Below are 4,556 nucleotides of genomic sequence, written 5' to 3' on the forward strand. Positions count from 1 at the left end.
CTCCTAGTGAAGCGACTCCTTTGCAAATGTGGGCGAAAGAGCAGTAGCAGTGAGATGCCTGGGCCCTGGTGCCTTAAATTCTCCTCCAAGTTCCCTGATGATGGTGGTGAGTCTGGACTCTACCATCACTACCTAAAATTCTGAGATTAACAGAGGTGCCAGGGGGCCACGGAATGGAAGCAAAGCTGATGCCTCAGTCGTGAGTGTACGGTGTCCCTAATTAATCCCACCTAGCCTCATACGATTATCTAAGCAGACGTGCCTTTGGCATTATCTGAATCACAGATGTAGCTCCGGCCTCTGCTGGTAGCTACGAGCCCTTGCTTCAAATCTCTCAGCAATGCAAGCAAAAGGAGTCATTTGCTTCTTGTAGACGATTGCCCTGGACAAGAGACAGCTGCTGGGTGAAATACAACCAGAAACACAATCAATAAGCACCAAAAAAAATACGTGCTGTAAATAGTGCCAAATGCAATTTCCAAAACCTCGGAAATCATGGCAGTTTAAACACAAATGGCACATCACAGCTTACAAAGTATTTTCAGCAATTTTCCCATTTGAAAGGAAAATAGGGAGTAAATGTTACAACAACTGCAAACTAAAAACAGCAGAAGACATAATCCTGGTGGTATAGGCTTTTCAGAAACTCATAATGCTGGATAATTTACACACAGGAATAAAACGGTTTGGTTTAAGCCACAGAATGTGTTTTCAAGAGCTGTTAAGTGGCTATCCGACCTGTCCTTTATCACCTTTACATTTCAGGCTCTGAAGAATGCAAAATAGGATTTTTCACCTCATTTATATGTGTCAGAGAAGAGCAAGAAAACATTTCCATGAAACTTACTGTGGCAGACCATCTGCTTAACTGCAGTAATGTGTTTGATGTGGGCTCTGGACACAAAGAAAACCCCGAAAGTTGGAAATGCAAACTGATGCTTCTGCCAAAGCCACCAGCGGCTGGTGCCCACAACCTGCCTATCCTGAGCACTCGTCTCTTAGTGGTGGGTTCCTGTATGTGTGCGCCACCAGAGTTCTCAGCGTGGGCGGCCTGTGGAATGTTCGAAATGGACGGCCAGCCTTGCCTACAGACACTTAGGCAAACACTTCAGATGCTATTCCTGCAGTTTGATTGTGGGGCGGTACCTGGTTTATTCTCCCCAGCATCAAATCACATGCTAAGGATGCTACGAGATCCTGGTTACTGTCAGCACGACCCCTTTATGAGCAAGGAGAACTGCCAACACGTAACACATATCCTTCAGAGCCAGGGTGACGAAGGAATCATTCCTTGCCACTTCTTTAAAAAGGAAAAGGAAAGGAGAAACACAGATTCTATCCTTGTGTAAGCCCAGAGATAGCTTTTCTTTTCTGCTCAGTTTCATCCTCTGTCCGGAGTTCTAATGTATGTCAAATCACTTTGCAGAGTGTTTCTCAAAATTTTGAATATCAATAAGAACTTCAAGGTAAAAACAGTCTATTATTGAAAAAGAATTTTTCCGCATTATGAAAATGATGACTCAAATGCATACCAAGCCGTCATCACTTCAATGTGGAAAATGTAAATACCCTTGGAAGAGTGACACCGTAAAGTCTTTGACATTATTACGCTTAGTATGAAGGAAAGATGTGAGAACTGATTCTAACTGGGAAGAAGATAGAATTAAGACTCTAACTCTCACCCAGAAAGAACAGGAGAATAAATAAGAAGACAAACAACTTTTACATCAATTTTATGTGCGCCCCTGTTAACAAGACAATGGTGCATCGTCCCATTGTGGTTGGTGGTGAGGCTCATCTGGGGTCAGGCATTTCTGGTGCTCGTAACTTCGTCTTTGAAACAGTGGACTCATTCAACATTTATTGAGCTTCTACAAGCCTCTGCTGTGTGCCAGGCACCATTCTAGACGCTGGAGATACAGCAGCAAACAAAATGACAAAGCCTGATTTCATGGAGCTTTTAGTGCACTATAACTTTAATATAATCAAAATAAAATATTGTGGCTATGTTGATATCTGAATTTACAAAGTCATCCTGCATGCACCTACAGCTCGATACAAATATTTAGTACCTAGCTGTGATCTTTATTTTGGTCACCAGCCCTCCTTCCTAGGGATCGAGCCAAGATGACAAAGGCAGTGTCTTCCATGAACAATGTCAGATGTGAACTGATTCCTATGCCTGTTTTGGCCTCTTCTCTTCCGTCTGGCTCTGTATCGGACCGTGTCATCACTGCACCAATCCCCACTACCCTGCTCCGCAGAGACATCCCACCACTGAGGAGCTGCCCCAACAACAGGCCAGTTGCAGGGACCCACTGCTGCCTCTGATCTGCTCAGTGTCCTCAAAGACTTTCTCTCTTACCCCATTTCATCACATGACCTCTTGGACATGCAGGATCTTAAACACATTTAGCAATGCAGAACTACCTTCTTGAGTTCAAATCTATCTTGGTTGTGAGTGAAAAACAACAATGCCTGCCCTTTTAGGGAGTGAGACTACTAACTCTGCAAGCCATTCCCTGATATTTAGAGGTAGAAACTAGTTTCTGGAACATTGCAAAGTGATTCCTCTAACTCAAATATCCATTCTCAACTCATCTCCTGCAAAGCTTCTTAAAAGTACAAATGCCGCCTTTGGAGATCCTGTTTCAGTAGGCCGCAGGGGAGACCCAGAAAGCTGTTTCTTTGCTTTTTTCTACCACATGGATCATTCAGACGTGCATCTGGGTTTGAGAGCATTGCCCAGGGAGCTCACTGGTGAAAATACACTTCTTGCAGTGACCTCTCACAACCCAACTCCCGCCGTGCACCTGACCCCCAACTTCTCCCCGCTTCCTCCAAGTACGTCACCTTCTACCAGTGGATCCAACCCGAACATCCGATTGGTGACCACACTGAGCTGCATCAGTCGTGATCTCACCCATCTCCATCCTTTTCATTTTCCTAAGGGATCTTAGCCTTGGCACTGTCTCTATTTGGCTCTTTTCGTATTTGATTTCTAATCTACCTATATGAGACTCTTTTCAAACTTAAAGGTGACACTGTTTTCTAGCTTGACTTTTAGGTCTTTTAAAATAAGCAATGAGGCAAATAATAACCTAGAAATTAAAATTTTATCCTGCTGCCCCTATAACCTCCATTCTAAACAATTATACAGAATACTCTGGGTGTGAGCCAGCCTGGGTCTGACTGCAGCATGGGCTCCTAGGGCCATCTTGAGAAAGGCAGTGTGAGAGGAGAAAGTCGTAGGAGAGTGCAGTCTGGCCCTGAAGGATTAGATAGCCCCTACGCCCTGCCATCAACCTCAGAACCAAGCCAGCACAGACCAGGCGGCAGCAGGAGCAGGAGAGAAGAAGATGGCGGGACAGCCACCAGCTTGTGTGGTGGACTGTGGCCCTGAATGTGAAAAATGGAACACACTGCAAACACAGCACAGCTTGTTATCCCTTTATGTGTTGCTATCAAGGAGTCAGCAGAAGTGGCCCATCAAGAGCCAAAGAGGGTGATGAGAATGTCGATGTCCTAGATGAAGTCATAGAAAAACCACATGTACCATCAAGTGGCTGCTCACCATGGTGTAGTCAAAGACTGCCACTTGATGGAAAGGTCTACAAAGCAAATGTTCCTTAGTATTCTAAAGAATTCTAAAGAAAGTATTTCTTTAAATACTTAAGGTAGAACCTGAAGGTCATTACTTTGTTTTGATGAAACCTCCACTAAATACTCCAGAAAACAGAACACACTGCTGAAATACTGTTGAGTTCTTCAATACCCCAGGCTTGTACATAGCCTTGTGGGCTGTTCTTGCGCTAACAGCATCCTGAGCATCCAAACAGGTAGGAAGGCTGAGAGTGACTGTACGGTACCAGACGGTGAAGATGGTGTCACTCCTGTCCATCCCGTGGCTGAAGAACACATGACTGGCAGCTGAGGTAAGCACCTCCAATCACAGGGCGAGCTGTAACATATTTCGTTCAGCAGCTGCTAAGAGGCCATGAAGCAGGAATTCCTCCAGAGCAATCCCTGGAAACAGCCATGGAAGTAAAGAAGAGCTATAGTTGTGTCTGCCCAGATTTAGCAAAAGAATTTAACAACTATGACACAGATGGGCCAAGTGGATTAAACAGTATACTGGAATCAAGGCAATCTCAAAGTAAGAATTTTCCACTGACGTTGGTTATGACAGATCCTTGGGACCTTTCTTCATCCAGAATTTGCTAATCTAGACTTCACACAACCCACCTAAGAAATAGTAGATGAAGTAATTCAGAATTAGCTTATTGATGTCAGAGCTCTCTCTAGGAGAATATTGACCCTCACTGAACTGGATGTGCCGGAGTGACACTGGAGTGTCACTTTTATATTTTGAAGGAAAAAAGTGACCAAGTAAAAGATAAATTTCAAAAGGTAGCCTCATACACAACAATGTGAATGTATTTAATGCCACTGAACTACACACTTAAAAATGGTTAAAATGGTAAATTTTATGCTATGTGTATGGTACCACGATAAAAGAAATAAATTTAAAAAATTTTTAAAAGTAGCCTCACGAC

The 4,556-nt window shown here is 43.7% G+C and overlaps 1 pseudogene; it reads left to right on the forward strand.

Annotated features, from left to right (window-relative positions):
- Positions 1-1,067: 1,067 nt before the first annotated feature.
- LOC101394764 (actin-related protein 3C-like) lies at positions 1,068-4,345 on the forward strand (annotated as a pseudogene).
- The last annotated feature ends 211 nt before the right edge of the window (positions 4,346-4,556 follow it).

This window comes from Ceratotherium simum, chromosome 15, assembly GCF_057802395.1.
Source record: "Ceratotherium simum simum isolate JZ-2026a chromosome 15, ASM5780239v1, whole genome shotgun sequence".
Classification (NCBI taxonomy): Eukaryota; Metazoa; Chordata; class Mammalia; order Perissodactyla; family Rhinocerotidae; genus Ceratotherium; species Ceratotherium simum.